Here is a 17713-nt window from a genome sequence, read left to right as displayed (position 1 = left end):
GGGTCCGTTTTATGCGTCCTCACGTGCCTCCGCAGTAGGACGGGCCCAGGAGAAGTCAACCATGCCGGTAGCGAGGTTCCCGATGTAGACTTCCGGGGGAAAACGAACATTTTCTCATGAGGGGTCGCATTAGTGGCAGTACAAAGCAGTGACCGAATGGAGTGAAGCGCTGCAGGGAGGACCTCCTGCCAGCGGGAGGTCGGAAGGCCCTTAGATTTTAGTGCTAAGAGGACTGCCTTCCAAACCGTCGCGTTCTCCCTTTCCACCTGGCCGTTCCCCCGGGGGTTGTAACTGGTGGTCCTGCTCGTGGCGATACCTCTTGTTAGCAGGTACTGCCGAAGTTCGTCGCTCATGAACGATGAGCCCCTGTCGCTATGTATATAGCTGGGGAACCCGAACAGAGCGAAGATGTCATTCAGACACTTGATGACCGTGGTACTGGTCATGTCTGGGCAAGGGATGGCAAAGGGGAAACGGGAGTACTCATCAACTATGTTGAGGAAGTACACATTGCGGTCAGCGGAGGGGAGGGGCCCTTTAAAATCGACGCTCAGGCGTTCGAAGGGGCGGGTGGCCTTGATCAGGCTTGCTCTGTCCGGCCTATAGAAGTGCGGTTTGCACTCGGCGCAGATTTGGCAGCTCTTGGTCATGGTCCTGACCTCCTCGATGGAGTAGGGCAGGTTACGGGATTTGATAAAATGGAAAAACCTGGTGACCCCCGGGTGGCAGAGGTCATTGTGGAGGGACTGCAGCCTATCACTCTGCGCGTTGGCGCATGTACCACGTGATAGGGCATCTGGGGGCTCATTGAGTTTCCCTGGCCGATACAAGATATCATAATTGTAGGTGGAGAGTTCGATTCTCCACCTCAAGATCTTGTCGTTCTTGATTTTACCCCTCTGCTTATTATTAAACATAAAAGCTACTGAACGCTGGTCAGTGAGCAGGGTAAATCGTTTCCCGGCCAGGTAATGCCTCCAGTGACGCACCGCTTCTACAATAGCCTGGGCCTCCTTTTCGACGGAGGAGTGTCTCGTCTCGGGGCCCTGGAGGGTCCTTGAGAAAAAGGCCACGGGTCTGCCCGCCTGGTTAAGGGTCGCGGCTAGGGCGAAGTCGGAGGCATCGCTCTCCACTTGGAAGGGGATGGACTCATCCACCGCGTGCATTGCGGCCTTCGCGATATCGTTCTTGATAAGAGTGAAGGCTGCACACGCCTCTGGTGTCAGGGGGAAGGAGGTGGCTTTGATGAGGGGCCTGGCTTTGTCTGCATAGAGGGGCACCCACTGGGCGTAGTAGGAGAAAAACCCCAGGCATCTCTTCAGTGCTTTTTGGCAGTGGGGAAGGGGTAGCTCCATTAGGGGGCGCATTCTGTCGGGGTCGGGCCCGATGACTCCGTTCTCCACCACGCAGCCGAGGATGGCCAGGCGCTTGGTGTGAAACATACATTTTTCCTTATTGTACGTTAGGTTCAGCCGTTGGGCCGTACGGAGGAAATTTGCTAGATTAACGTCGTGGTCCTGCTGGTCGTGGCCGCAGATGGTGACGTTATCCAAATAGGGGAAGGTTGCCCGCAGCGCGTTCTGGTCAACCATTCGGTCCATCTCCCTTTGGAAGACCGAAACCCCGTTGGTGACGCCGAAGGGGACCCTAAGGAAGTGGTAGAGGCGGCCGTTTGCCTCGAAGGCAGTATACTGGCGGTCCTCATGGCGGATGGGCAGCTGGTGGTACGCTGACTTAAGGTCGATGGTGGAGAATACTTTGTATTGCGCAATCTGATTGACCATATCAGATATGCGAGGGAGGGGGTACGCGTCCAGCTGGGTGTACCGGTTTATGGTTTGGCTGTAGTCGATTACCATGCGGCGTTTTGCAGTGGTTTTAACGACTACAACCTGGGCTCGCCAGGGGCTAGTGCTACCTTTGATAATGCCCTCCTTCAAGAGCCGCTCCACCTCAGAGCTGATAAAAGCTCTGTCCCCGGCACTGTACCGCCTGCTTTTGGTAGCGATGGGTTTACAGTCGCGGGTGAGGTTAGCGAACAGGGGAGGGGGGGGGACTTTTAATGTGGAAAGGCTGCAGGTGGTTTGCAGCGGGCGATTTAAAAGTTGTTGGTTGCAGACTGTGAGTGGGGGGAGGGGTCCACCGTATGCTAGTGTGACACTCTTAAGGTGGCACTGAAAATCCAACCCTAGCAGGACGGCAGCGCAAAGACGGGGCAGGACTAGCAGTTTAAATTTTTGATATTCAGTGCCCCCTACTGACAGGGTCACCACACAGTAGCCGCTGATGTCCATTGACTGGGACTTGGACGCCATAGAAATGCGATGGTGCGTTGGCAGAATCGTGAGGGAGTGGCTACGTACCGTGTCGGGGTGGACGAAACTCTCTGTGCTCCCGCTGTCGATCAGGCAACTGGTGGCGCGGCCGTTTACCGCGATATCCATCATGGAGCTGGATAGATGGTGAGGGTGGCCTTGATCCAGCGTCACGGAGGCCAGTATGTGGCTTAGTGAGTCACTATAGTCATCCGCCGAGACGGTGGTCGGTTCCGGTGACGAAATGGCGGTTGAGTGCGTTGGATACGATGGCGGCGGATGCCATGCGGCCGGGGGTACACAAAATGGCGGATAAGATGGCTGCTCCCACGGCCCGCACGCTGCGCTGCTGGCTGGCTTCCCCTTGCAGGCGTTAGCGTAATGGCCTTTCTTCCCGCAGCCCGAGCAGGTAGCTGTCTTAGCTGGGCAGTGCGCTCTGGGATGTTTTAACTGGCCACAGAAATAGCATTTTTGGGCCTGGTTACTGGGCATCGAAGCAGTTCTTACCGGAGGCTGCTGTCTCGGTTGGGTCGCTGCAGCGGTTGGTGCCGGGGGCGGCGGTCCCGTGTCCCACGGTTTCGATTGCCATGTCTCGGCGCCGTTACGGGGGTATGCCTCGAGGTTTCGGTGGGCCTCCTCTAACGAGAGCGCAAGGGCAATGGCCGTCTTCAGGTCGGGTTCCTTGCTTTCTAGCAGTCTCTGCCGGGTGTGGTCTGACTGGAGGCCCCTGACGAAGGCATCACAGGCGAGTCCCTGCGCGTGCTCCACAGCCGTTACCGCTTTACAATCGCAGTCTCTGCAGAGTGCCAGTAGCGCCCGTGCAAATGCCCCTACCGATTCTCCCGGTTGCTGCCTGCGGGATCCCAAGAGGTGTCGGGCGTAAATTGTGTTCACTGGGCGCGTATATTGCCCTTTTAGTAGCTCGAGGGCCGCCACGTACGTATTAGAGTCCCGGATTAGCATATATACTTGATGGCTCACCTGGGCGGTCAAAATTTTCAGTTTGTGATCCTCCTCTGTAACCTGTGAGATTGCGAGGAAGGATTCAAAGCAGCTCAGCCAGTGTTCAAACTTGGCTGATGCACCCACATCTTGAGGGTCGAGGTCCAGGCGTGGTGGTCTGAGGGCTCTCAGCAATGTCTGCTGTATCCGTTGCTGTTGTTGCTCCTCAGGTGTCGCCATTTAACTTTTAGCTAATAAAATTGATACGCTTATCAATTACTTCATAAAAGGTGATGAGTCGAAGAAGAGATGATGAGTCGAAAGAAGAGATGAATAAGGCTTTTATTAGCTAAGAAGAGACCATGCTTCTTCGTGAGTGACTGAACAAGTCTGAACGAAACCCACACAGTGGTGGGTGGAGTCAGCTGAGGCATGCCTCCATACACAGCGCCACCCAGAGGTGGCAATATACAATACAGTGGTTTACCACAGTCAGAACGAAAGGTTATTGACCTGAAACGTTAACTCTGTTTCTCTCTTCACAGATGCTACCTGACCTGCTGAGTATCTCCAGCATTTTCTGTTTTTATTTATTATATCTGAGGGATCTGGTACACCTACCTGACAAATATCATGAGGAACTGCCTTCACTGGGCGCAGGTCATCAGAAAGCCAGATACAGAGTTGTGCTGTCTGCTACAAGGGATACCTACAGCTACAGTGCAGCATGGGACTGACCGTCCACTGACAGTAATGGTCACCTGCGGCCTGATAGTTGGCTCCATCTTTCTGAAGGCTTGCTGCAATGCTGACCTATGGGCGTGGTGCGGTGGATTGGCACAGAGGGCACAGATGGAAACCCTCCTTGGAAATATCTCTTATGGATGAAAGGGCAATACTAAACTCTTCACAGATGCTCCCAAACTAAACTCTTAGTGAATGGGACAGATGCCTTCAATAACTCTGTTTGCGTATTTTGGTGCTAAGTGACTCACGGATATTGTTCAGGCATTTGCAGAAATCAGAATAGTTAAACTTATACTTACAATAAATTGAGATTTTTTTTAATGTTAATATTTGGGCTGGAGAGGGAGATAATCCATACACCAAATGCTCCCCCCCCAAAAAAAAAGTAGATATCTAAACACTTTATAAACTCTGTTACAGAAAGCCTTAAGACATAAGGGCCTAGAAATTGGGTATAGCCCCGCTTGGGGCGTTAGAATTGGCGGAGCGCAAATTTTATAGCCAGACGCAACTTATCGACACCTCGTGCGATATTGGGTTGCAGCGCCCCAAAGGTGATTGAGGCGCGAGTTCAGGCGTTACACGGGGCACCTAAGGCGCTAACATGCTGGCACAACCCAATATCGGGGCGTCCAGCCGCAGCACAGGTGCTCTCAATTACCCATGACCACGAGACTTCCAGGCGCCGGCCAAGCTCTTAAAGGGGTGGGTCAGGCAGCTCCAGCATCCACACTCTGCGCCTTGTAGGCCTGCAAATCGGCGCAGGCCCTTCCCTGGCGCAAAAAACTTGGAGCATATGGAGAGGGTGAGGCAGAGAGCAGAGCGCTTCACCAATGAGTCTCTGGAGGAATTGGTGGCCGCAGTGGAGCGCCGGCGAGATGTCCTCTACCCCGACAATGGCAGGAGGCCTAATCATAAGGACTACCGACGAGCTTGGAGGGATGTTTCTCAGAGGGTCAACTCCAGCAGCATGGCGACCAGGAGCCCTGTGCAGTGCAGGAAGAAATTCAACGACCTCACTCGGGTCGTGAGGGTGAGTGGAGTTAATGTAAACTTATGCATCCCTCCATTAGCACCTGACTTTATGGCTACAGGGTACGCTATGCCCCACTGGCCATCTGTCAGCAAGCACCCATGGCACTTTCTGGTCACACACATGCACATTTGACTCAGGGCATCATGTAAGGGCTGGTCCACCATGGGGGGCATGAGATGATAACCCAGGGCATCATGTAAGGGCTGTTCCACCATGGGGGGCATGAGATGATAACCCAGGGCATCATGTAAGGGCTGTTCCACCATGGGGGGCATGAGATCATCATTCAGGGCATCATGTAACATCATTTCCCATCCTTTGCCCTGCAGGCCAAGCTGGCGAGAAACCGCAAGGAGCAGCTTCGCACCGGAGGAGGCCATCCTCAACTGGAGCCTCTGACGGATCTCGAGGAGAGAGTCCACCAGATTGTGGGAGGATGTCTGAGTGGTCCTGTCACCACTGCAGCTGCCGACCCCATTGTCCACAGCGATGGTAAGGTTCTCTACTATTACAGCTGTCACCTTCCAGTTGTTTCCCCCACCAGCATGCTTTCTCAATGTCATAGCATTGCCGCACTGTTGCATCCCTTGCTGCCAAACTGTTCTTTTGCTAAAGCCACTCTTCAACCTCCCTGCTTTCAGATGCTGCATCACCAGCTCGGGAGCCGGCCCCTCAAGCTGCCAGTGCCAGTGCCTCCGGAGGCGACGACCAGGAGGAAGCCGGACCATCCATGCCAGCCTCAGGGGAGCCACCGCATCTGGAGACTGGGGATAGTAGTTCCCTTGAGGGGAGTGGGGGGGGCTCTGATGAGGAGCCAGTTGCAGGAACCAGCGGCCTGCAGCAACGCGCGAGGGGTAGGGACGCTCGGGGGCCGTCTCCCCGGAGGGCGAGGCAGGCCACCATGACTGCCGCACAGAGTGCAGAGGAGGTGCATAGCCTTGCCGAGATGAGCGCCCAGGCCCGGCTCAGGCACACTGAGCTGATGGCTGCAGTTGGGAGGATGCCTGAGTCGATTGACACACTGGCAAAGAGTGTGCTGGATTTTGGGGCAGCAATGAAAAGGACTGTCCAGGGCTTCGGCCCAGCAATGGAAAGGTCAGGGCTTCGGCCCAGCAATGGAAAGGTCTGTCCAGGGCTTGTCTGATGCAGTGGAAAGGTCTGTCCAGGGCTTGTCCGAGGCAGTGGAAACGTCTGTCCAGGGCTTGTCCGAGGCAGTGGAAAGGTCTGTCCATGCCTTGTCCGAGGCAGTGGAAAGGAGTGTTCCGGCCTTGTCCGAAGCAGTGGAAAGGACTGTCCATGGCTTATCCGAAGCACTGGCACCTGCCATGCAGGTCCTCACTGCTGCCACGCAGTCACTTGCTGGCCTCGTCCACACGCAAATTGAGGCCACGCGAACACTCTCTGCTGCCACCCTAGCTGCATCAGGCAGGATCACCCCAGGCCCTTGCAGCACCACAGCAGGCCATGAATCTGTGGAGCAGTCGATTGTGGCGTATGATCCTGTGCGGCCCCGTCAGAGTGCTAGGGTTTCGGCCGACCACGGTGCAGGTGTCCTCTCTCTGCATGTGAGCAGTCCTGATGCCACTGCTGGCACATCAGCAGAGCAGCTGCCACCACCTGTGCGGCAGACTGCTAGCAGACATGCCCAGTTGGAGCAGCCTGCTTGCGGGACCTCCAAGCCCAGAGGTCGTCCAGGCCGTCCCTCAGGGGCTTCAGCACTTCCAGACACTGAGTAGGCATCCCCCAGCCTTGACACAGCCACTGGGGTCCAATTACGGAGGAGCTGCAGGGAGGGAAGGGGCCGACCTCATAAGAGGAGTCGGTCTCCATCAAGGGGTCACCAGTAGAGGGAGGTGCTAAGACGTCTCTTTTTCCGGATTTAAGGCCGTCCACACCTGCTGTGTTTGTTTGTTATGGTTTGGTTAGTTTCGCCGGGTTGCCAGACAGTTAATCTGTTAGTTTGTTAGTTATGATTTATGTTACCATTACGTTGTCATGCTGGAAGGAAGCACTTGTTTGAAAATAAAGAAACCTTTTTATTTACAATCAAGCTGTACACTATTTACAATCATCGAGGCCTTCATAGGCTTACAGCGAACCGAAGGGTGCTGTTCGATTCACAGCCACCATTCCGTCCGAGGGGCCTAGAACCGAGTCCTTATGAGCCTCTGACGAACGGCCCTTCCAGTTTCTGGAGCCCTCGCATCTTCCTCCTCCTCCTCCTCCTCCTGATCCTCCTCGCCCGCATGCTCCTCCTCCTCCTCCTCCTCCTCGTCCGCCTGCTCTGCTGGACCTTGAGGGTCGGCTGGCATTGGCTGGGTACGTCGAATGGCCAGGTTGTGGAGCATGCAGCAGACAACAACGATGCGCGCCACATGCTCCGGCGAGTACTGTAGGGCGCCCCCCGAATGGTCTAGACAACGGAAATGCTGCTTCAGCAAACCAGTTGTGTGCTCCACAATGTTCCTGGTGGCCTGATGGCTGTTATTGTAATGCTCTTCTGCCGGGGTGCTGGGCAAACGGACCGGGGTCATGAGACATGGGCAGAGAGGATAGCCCTTGTCGCCCAGAAGCCAGCCTCGTGGGTGAGCCGGGGCCTCAAAAAGGTCAGCCTCTGAGGTCTGCCGCAGGATGAACGCGTCATGGCTGCTGCCAGGGAATTGTGCGTTCACCACCATGATCATCTGCCGGTGATCACAGACCAGCTGCACATTAAGGGAGTGGAACCCCTTTCAGTTACGGAACTCCTCCAGATTCTGTAATGGCGCCCGCAAAGCCACGTGTGTGCAATCAATGGCCCCCTGCACCATGGGGAAGTCCGCAATAGCCATGAAGCCCTATGCGCGCGCCCCCTGCTTCTCCAGGGTCACAGGGAAGGCGATTAAATTGCACCTCCTTTTGTAGAGGGCAGCTGTCACTTGTCAGATGCAGCAATGCACCGCAAATTGAGAGATATTTGATATGTCCCCAGCTGCTGCCTGAAACGATCCGCTGGCGTAAAAGTTGAGCACAACAGTGACTTTCACGGCCACCGACAGAGAGGTCCTGCACCGTATCCGCAGCTGCAGATCCTCAGCAAGCAGGTGGCACAGCTCAGTGACAACATCCTTACCAAATCTGAGCCTTCGCAGACACTGCTCCTCCAACATGGTATGGTAGGAGACCTGCTGCCTGAAAACCCAGGCAGCGTATGGTCGGATTTGGCGACGTCCATTGGCCCTCCTCCTTCTGGCCAATCCCAGCCCTCTCTCCCTCCGTCTCTGTGCCCTTGCCAGTTGTGCAGCCAGGATGACGTTCCCCTCCAAAGCAGCTCCCATTATTCTGGCCGACGAGTAAGACGCAGTCAGCTTTCTGGATCCAACTGTTCTGGACAGGGCTGAAGGTCCCAAGGCTCCTCTGGCTCAATAAGAACAAGTCTGTGTAACTGAAGGTCTGCAACTCTCTCCAGCAGCGAGCAGTATGGCCAGGCCAAATGTCTGCCGCTTTTATACTAGTGCTGTCCCCTTTAAAGAGCGCCCCCCGAGTCCGAGAAGGACCTGGTAACGTTCCATCCAACTGTCACTAATAGCGCCAGGCGGAACGGAGGGGGGACGCCACTGAATTTCTGGTACGGGGCGCCAAAAAGGCGTTGCACAATGAAATGACGTCATTATCTGTCTGCGCCCGCAAGAGGGCACAAAGACTTAGCGCCAGCGCTAACAGGCTACTCAATATGGCAGGATGCGCTAGGATCACTGCGCACGTCCGAAAATTGGGTAACGCCCTAAATCTCAGGCTCTTTAGGCGCTAATCGCTGGCGCAACCAACCAAATTTCTAGGCCCAGAATTTTATGACATAAGGATCTTGATACGCTGATCCACAAGAAATTAGCTGTATTTCCATTTTTCTAAGGTTTTTTAAGGATATATTAAAAAAATGAAGTGCTTTGTACCTCTATGTCATCAACCTATTTTCTTTGATGATGGAGAGGACAGGCAGTGGCAGGGAGGGAAGAATGTGACTTATCTCGACCTGTTGCTCAGCCTGCTGAATGGAGAGTCAGCCTCACTGTTAGAGGATGGGTGTTCTTACTTACAAGTTTATAAGTTACTCCTCAAAATAATAGAGTTCAAAGCATTTACTGACATTCATAGCAATTAAGCATAGAGTAATAAGTCTTATTGACAATAATTAAACAAGCACTTATCAGCGGACTTATGTCTGTACCTTGAAAATTCACTGGAGAATTCAAACGCGCTACAGTGTCGAGCTCAAGGATATTCAAGGCTGAACCAGCACCCACTCTTTTATACCTCTATTTCAACCCTAATATGTTTCAGCAGCACCTATTCCTCCTTTCATGTCCTTTATCAATAACTTTAGTTTTGCACATCCTGATTGATCCTGAAATCACTCGGGTGAAGACAGTTACAGAAATTCATGAACTATCAAAAGCCTTCTAACCAACTATGAGGGTGTTACCTTTCCATCACCCTAGGCCGTATTCCTTTGACAGATGTAGTCTTCCAAGATTGCCTTCGCATGCAGCTGTTTATGTTAAACCCCACAACCCTTTCCTGTCACCTTCAACTTTGCAGACATCTAACCATCATAAAAATGTCACCCATCTCCTGCTTTCCTGTGAAGTTGAAAGAAGTATTGCCTACAATTTGCTGTGTTGTCTACATACCCACACAGGCCTATTCATTCTCAAACTCTTGCTACAGGTTAGTTAGAGGATCTGTTTATATCAAGGAATAATAAGACAGCTAGTGAGATCAGCTACAATTGAAAAGTTACTGGACACAGTTAATATAAAGAAATTAATATGAAGAAAAATCAATAGCGGTGCCATCTGATTAATCCTTCCCTTACATGCACCATAGCATGTCAAAGCTCATCACATGAGGAAATGGATTAAGCAATTGGTGCCAAGTAAGCCTGGTATACTGCACTGGACTTAGACATTAAGAAAATGTAAGCTGTCCTCTTTAGGTACTTTTGCCGCATTGAAGGCAGATGTTGATCATATAATTGATGAGGAAACTCTTGGTACAACAGCTGCTGAAAGGTATGATGTGGAAGCTTGAAATGAAACTACATGTTGATACATTCAGAGTTCAGTGCCTCCAATATATGAGCTACAGAGAGACAAGCATTTACATCCACTGCTGAAGCACTGCACCTCCCAACTGGTAAAACCACCATTCAGTTGGGATATATGTGTCCATACTGTGGTTAGGAGGATGGTGCCAATGCATTCATACATCTTAGGATGAGTTGTGCTACTCACCATGCCACTATGAGCAGCTCCTGGGAACTGGCATTCAGCCAGTGAAAGCTTAAATCTGTGCTCGTGGGATGTTTAATTCTACTGTGGGGGAGGGAAAGCAGGGACTCTTTGGGCTGTTGGCTACAAGGTGCTTCATTTGCTAAAAGCTAGTTGAAATCTAGCCCTCTGTCGCACCCAGTATCCGAATACCTGAATCAGGCACGTCTGCTGTACTTTAGAGCACTATTGATGATTGACTGACATGGTTGATTAATGAGATCCGGAACTGTTATTGGGGCTGGGATTCTTCCTACTTGGCTCCAGATAACCTTGTAAACCAATGCCCTAATGGGTAAGGTAGCCCTATATATGACAGCAGTGCTTTGTGCTGGCAAGCTGCATGGTTTTAGCTGGTTAAACTGCAGCACAAGATCCCTAAGCCTCGACTGTTTCCAAAGTGCAACTAAGCTCATTGGGCTTAGGCAGGGGGGGTTGCGCCCTACGAGGAGAGAGTGTACATTCCAAACAGAAATGTTGAATTTCTCTGTAGACAGCTTGGTTTAGACACTTTTCAGCATGGTGTTGGTGTAGGGGTTACGGGGATCGGGTGGGATATGTGTCGGTGCAGGCTCGATGGGCCGAAATGGCCTCTATCTGCACTGTGGGGTTTCTGTGATCTGTGATCTGTGATGGGTTTCTTCATCAGTCAAATGGCCAACTGACCAAATAAAAACAATGTTACTACTATTTTTCTGTTTGCACCTGAAAATTTTTATTAGCCCAAATTCTGTGATCTATTTGGGGCAAAAGGATTGTAGTTCTGACATAGGCCAGAATTAGTTGTATCACTCAGAAACACCAGAGTTACAGCCATTCTAAAATACATTCTGAATACTGGTGGAACTGGGTGCTGGCTGAAGATGTACCTGTCCCCAAAGTAGTCCGTGTTTGTAAGTGACAGAACAGTGAGGGCAAAACCTGCTCTCCCTGAAATTCTGTCATTTACGCCATATTTGCACCCAACTTAAGTTAAACCTGTTGAAAAGAGGAGTAAATTACCTGCATGGCTTGTGAAATCAGGGGTTGAGTTCACAGGCTTTGAATGTCCACAAACTTTGTCTGAAATATCAGCTTTGACTGGAGAGATTAGAGAACTCTCTTCGCAGCTGTCTGCAAACTGCCTCTCAGGCCGGGAAATCTTTTTTCTTCTAACCCTTGTGTCACAGATCTTTACCATGGGAATTTCCATTTATAATAGAGGCATAACACGAGTAGGAGACAGAAGAAATTGGAGCGGCATGCTGGATAAGGCTACATAAAAGGAGAAGATCTACTCGGAGGAACCATTTCATCAGAGTCCACAGACCATACTGCTCACTTGATGATGTCTCAGTAGTGGTCAATTTAACAACTCTGCACGGAGTGTGTGCCAGAAGCTGAGGGCCTGAGGCGCACGTAAAATTGGGCCTTGGGCCTCATTTTAATAATTGTGGTGACAGGGTCTGCCGTGCCTCCAGAGACAGCTCCCCACTTTGCTATACTCTAAGTTGGACTGGATGCCTTATTGGCAGCAGCTCTCAACAATAACTTGTATTTATAAAGCACCTGTAATGTAGTAAAATGTACCAAGGCGCTTCACAGGAGCGTTATTAAACAAAATTTGACACCGAGCCACATAAGGAGATATTAGGGCAGATGATCAAAAGCTTGGTCAAAGAGGTAAGTTTTAACGAGTGTCGTAAAGGAGGAAAGAAAGGTAGAGAGGTGGAGAGGTTTAGGGAGGGAATTCCAGAGCTTAGGGCCTAGGCAACAGAAGGCACGGCCACCAATGGTAAAGTGATTAAAATCGGGGATGCTCAAGAGGCCAGGCTTGGAGGGGCGCAGATATCGCAGAGGGTTGTAGGCTGGAGCAGATTACAGAGATAAGGAGGGGCGAGGCCATAGAGAGTTTGAAAACAAGGATGAGAATTTTAAAATCGAGGCATTGCTTAACCGAGAGCCAATGCAGGTCAGCGAGCACAGGGGTGAACAGGACTTCCTGGGCGGGGAGTGGGGGTGCGGGGGGAGGAGAACGAGAAGGTGGCTAGCGAGGGCCAGCAGTGGCCTGCAGTAGTGCTGTGGACTCGGGAGGAGCATTCCTCTTCCTCACAACTACACGTGAAGGTAAGTAAAAAAAAACTTGTGCATCTGGCCTCAATATTCCCCGCCACCCTTCCCCACTCTTTTCCCAGCCATCACCCTCCTCCCCCAACTTGTCCAGATCCCTTTTATATTCCTCCACGCCACTGACAGCTGGTTCCTGTCTTTATGTTCCTGCCTGTAAGGGGTGTGGTTTTGGTTTGAGGTTTTTGCCTGGTCAGTCAGCCGTGTGTCTGAGCTGTTCCAGCCCCGTGCGGTTCGAATCACTTCCCCTTTGGTTCTGACTGCCGGACTTATTTCAGTAGCGATATAGACAAAACGAGACCAGTGCTTTGGTGCAAAGAAAACCAATGTTTTATTGAAATAAAGAATAAATTGCTATACAGTGAAAATAATTATGAATACAGCACATTTTTACTTAACGGGGAGGAAAAAGACAGACACATCGAGGGAAAAGTGACTAAAATTACAATTTAATAAAATTCCCCTTAGTTCCCACCCCTTATACCTATCTAGGTTGCCTTGTAATGGGCCAGAAAGTTTATGCTCACCAGTCTACGATGTTGAAACGCCTGCTCCATGCCCTGCAGTCTGCCTTGGATATTTCACCGCCCGAAGTAGAGATACCCCAGTAATTCAAAAGTAACTGCTGGTATTCCACTTCTTTGGACAGGCTGTGACGATCCTCTTGAAGGTAGGGCACCGGAGGTGACGTGGTAGAGAGAGAGTGAATGGCTTCCTGAGGGGCTACCTTTATACCCCATTGGGAGCCCTTATCTTTGCGCCCAAATCTGGACGTATCTGGGTTACACAAAAGGGACCGGTCTGTCCCCATTGACCATAATGGGTTTGAATGCGTTTCCCATTCGTTTAACTGGTTTGTGAATGGAGCTGTCCCAGTTTGAAAATGTCCTGCTGATTTCTTAAGCGCTGGGTAAACAATCCTTAAGTGCTCGTGTAAACAATCCTTTGTTCTGTGGTTACAGCCCAACCGCAACTAGATTGACAGCAATCACTTAAGCCCTTGAGTCAACACTGCTGAGGGCTTGTGCAAACAGAGTCCTTTGTTCCGTGTTGAAATTTCCTAACCGCAGTTGATTGACATCTTCAAGTACAGAAGTACTCAGAAGCTGGTATTTTTTCCAATCCTTTCGTCAGCCAGTGCTGGGAGATTCTCCTTTCATATTCATACAGGCTGTCTTTCTTTTTTGCCATGGGGCCGGCTACAGCCATCTTTGATGTCCTGGGTTTTTAAAGTACATTCCAACCAGGTTTTCTTTAATCAAATAATCTTCGGCGGCTGCCGAAATGTTGTGAACCTTACAGTCCACCCCTTGGATACTAAAACTTGCTTGCAGTATCCTATTAAAGGTGAGCGAAAATTTCTGACCCCCACAAAGAACCTTCCCTTATACTTATCTATATCTATCTCTGATCCCTCGACACCTCCATCCCCCTTACTCAGAGAGAATCACAGTGCACGGTAGGCATCTATCGATAGAAAAACATGATTGTTTACAATAATTCAAGCACGGAGGGGGTCCAATACCCCTGCACCACTTGTGACATCATAGAGCTTTATCACGATACAACATCTTTAATGAAATTAACACCAAGCCAAAACATATTTTGTTAAAAATACAAACGGAAGAAAACGAGCTTCCCTTTAAAAAAAAAACGAATCTGCCATCACTCATGATTAGTTACAATTCGGTCTTATTGACCTCCGAAAAGTCAAATTTACAGAATTTCCGAAACATCTTTTCCTTGGGGTGACGATTCGCATCCTTGGGCACTGGAGGGAGGCCTCCCCATACGTGAAGCTGGTCTCACTAGAATACTGGGTTGAATTGGATCCCAGTCATCCTGGCCAGCTCCCCTCATGGGCATCTGCCTTCCGCAGACCCCTCCCATCGTGGACTAGTGGTGCTCCCTTCCCCGAGCATCCAAAGACACGATGGTCCTCCGCACCTTTCAAAGCTCTGAAAAAGACTTAAAAAAACATCTAGCCAGGTTCCCTGGCTCGGGGGTGTGATCGGGTCCCGCGACCTCGGCTCAGATAGACAACACTCTGGAACGGTTCCATACTTAAAACTTATACTTTAATACTTAAAACTACCGATTGCAATATAAAATTAAAATTAACACACTCTCACTTACTTGTACACATTATTAAACTCAAACAAAGCTATATACAAGCGCCGCCCATCTCCGGGCAGCTAGCCTAATCTCTGTTAGGACTGTTGCAGGCTACTGCCTGCAGCGAAGCTGGACTGATCCCAACTTCTCGTCCCTCGCAGCTTATGGCTGCTGGTTGGGGACCTCTGTCTTTTGGCTTCTCCCTGACTCGGGAGACCGCCCTTTTTAACTGGAAAGCTGGTGACCATACTATCCTGGGCTGGGGTACCCGAAGAGACCTCCTAGGGAGTGTAGCTGGTGGAGCTACCCTGGCGAGCGGACCCTTAGCTCAGGTCACAGTCCTTGCTAACTGGGGACCTTCTCCCTCGGGTCCCTCCCTTCCCAAACCTGGGCTGGGGATGGGCAATCCCTCGCCACCGGCTGCCGGTGGCTGAGATTCTTCCCCTTCAGGCCTTCAGGTTTAAAACCTGGTTCAGGCCCCTCCCCGGAGCCCCATAAGAGAGGGGGAATCGCTCGGGCCGAGTGCTGGGGAACTTCTCCCTTGAAGCACGCGACTGCGCCTGCATGTGCAGTCTGTGTGAGTGTACCCGCTGCAGGCTGAGGATTTCTAACCTCAGACCTTGTCCCAACTGGCTGTACTTTTTAGGGTTTAAACAGCTTATATTGTTTAATATAACTAGCAGCCTGCCAGTAACCCTGTTCTGAATTCTTTCTAATTACCAGGGCGGCCTTAAAGGCGGAATCTTGGGCTTGGACCTGCTTTTGGTCCGGGGCCAAAGCTATCCCCTGTGTGCCTCCCTTGTCCCAGATTGCTGCTACCGGGCCTGCTCTACAGGGGTCCCAGAACTCTCCTTCCCTGTCCCCCTGCTTGGCCACCTCGTCGGTCTTTTGGTTACCCTCCCATGTGGTATGGATGGATCCTAAACCTATGGCCAAAGTTTTTGACCTTTCCCCAGCCTGCTCATTCCCTGTGGGTCCCATTAAGCTAAATGGGACCTTGTTAGACCGGGGTGAATTGGTCAGGTCTTCCAAATGGACCACCGTGCTGGAAGCTCCAGTGTCCACCGAATATCTCCACTGCACCGTCTTCACCCCCATCTTAACATAGGGCCTGCTCCCCTCAGCATTTTCGCAGGGACACAGGTCGACAGGCTGTGTTGGCTCTAGTCATTGCTGGGAGTGGGATGGGGCAGACGGGGTCAAAGCTGTAACAGTTTAACTTAGTCTGGGAGGGATGGTTCCCCTCCTGGTGCCACTCTTTCTTATTCGGGCCCCCAGGTTTAACCTCATGGACTTTTCCCTTGGGTTGATGCGTCTCGGTACCCCTCATGTTTCTAAATGCTACGGTGAGCTGGCGGATCACCGCTTCTTCGGTGGTCTGGGGGTTTCGGGGGTCAAACCAAGCCGTGGCCTGGGCTTGGATCTGGGGTAGGCTGTTTGTCATAAGGCAACAGAGCCAGTGAGTCAATTGGGCTGGGTTCAGTGCTGCCCGCCCTGGCATTCCCGGGCATGCGCTCTGGTAGACTGGCCACAGCCTGTCTGCGAATGCCTGCGGGGACTCCCCTGGGAGCTGTACCGTTCTTTCTACCCGGGCAAACGGACTACCATCATTGAGTCCCATGGGCTCCAATATCTCATTCCTCAAATCCTCGTATTCTTTCTGCTCCCTTTTGCATTTGCCAGATAGGGTCTGGAGGAGATCACCTCCCAGGGAAAACAGCAGCATTTTAGCTTGCTCTGCATCATCGCAGTCATTAACACAAGCTGCTTGTTCTATCTCCCTGAAATGCAGAGAGGGATCTCCCTTTTTAGTGAGCTTGGGGATGTGGCTAACCATGGCCCTGAGCTGTTGGTTGCCATACGGCACCAGAAACTGATTCTGGATGGCCCCTGGGTCATCGTCATCAACGGGCGGACCGTACCTCCATTGTCGGAGGGGGTACACTGGTCCTGGTCCCGGCCTATCTAGCGGGGCCTGCTGTGCTTCCTCTACCACCTCATCCTCCACTCCCCTTTGCTGCCAGAGCTCCTGAAAGCTCGGAGCTATGGGTGGCGGTCGTGGGACCTCTGATTCCCTAACCAACTTTGTTCTGGGTGTTGCCTGTGGGACGGTTCTATTTGGGTTGCCGGTAAAGTCCGACTGGCCTATCTTTGGGCTGATAAGACATATCATCTGCTTTGCCCTCCTTAAAGCCATATTCAAGCTTTCTATCTCTTCCCTACAGGGGCCATGATCTGCTTCCTCGAACCCTTGGTTGCAGGCCAGCTTATACGCTGCCTTTACCTCCCTAACCTTTTCCTCCTGCTCTCTTACTTCTTGTATGAGGCAGACGTTCTCCTCCCACACCCTCATCTCATTACTCTTGGCCTCTGTAACTAGGCACTTCAGGTACTCTAACTTGTGCCTTGTGTGGCTTTTGTCCTCACTAAACTGGTCCACCAGGTGCTCTATCTTGGCCTGGTATTCTTCAATCTCCATTTCCTTATCCCAACTCTCTGTTTTAACTTCCCTAAGCTTGTGGGTAGCTAACCACAAACAGATCAGTGGTGTGATAAAAAGAAAAACCAATAACTGCTGCTCTCTCCAGACCCAGACCACCGTCTGCTATATCGCATACTGTCACCGACGGTCCTGCCGCGGTCGTCATTGTGTAAGGGGCGTGGTTTTGATTTGGGGTTTTTGTCTGGTCAGTCAGCTATGTGTCTGAGCTGTTCCAGCCCCGTGCGGTTCGAATCGCTTCCCCTTTAGTTCTGACCGCCAGACTTATTTCAGTAGCGATATAGACAAAACGAGACCAGTGGTTTGGTGCAAAGAAAACCAATGTTTTATTGAAATAAAGAATAAATTGCTATATAGTGAAAATAATTATTAATACAGCACACTTTTACTTAACGGGGAGGAGAAAAGACGGACACATCGAGGGAAAATTGATTAAAATTACAATTTAATAAAATTCCCCCTTAGTTCCCACCCCTTATACCTATCTAGGTTGCCTTGTAATGGGCCAGAAAGTTTATGCTCACCATTCTACGATGTTGAAATGCCTGCTCCATGCCCTGCAGTCTGCCTTGGATTTTTCACCGCCCGAAGTAGTGATACCCCAGTAATTCAAAAGTAACTGCTGGTATTCCACTTCTTTGGG

Source organism: Somniosus microcephalus, chromosome 3 (genome assembly GCF_052327205.1).
Source record: "Somniosus microcephalus isolate GS21.2 chromosome 3, FLI_Smic_1.0, whole genome shotgun sequence".
Lineage (NCBI taxonomy): Eukaryota > Metazoa > Chordata > Chondrichthyes > Squaliformes > Somniosidae > Somniosus > Somniosus microcephalus.
This window is presented reverse-complemented; position numbering follows the sequence as displayed.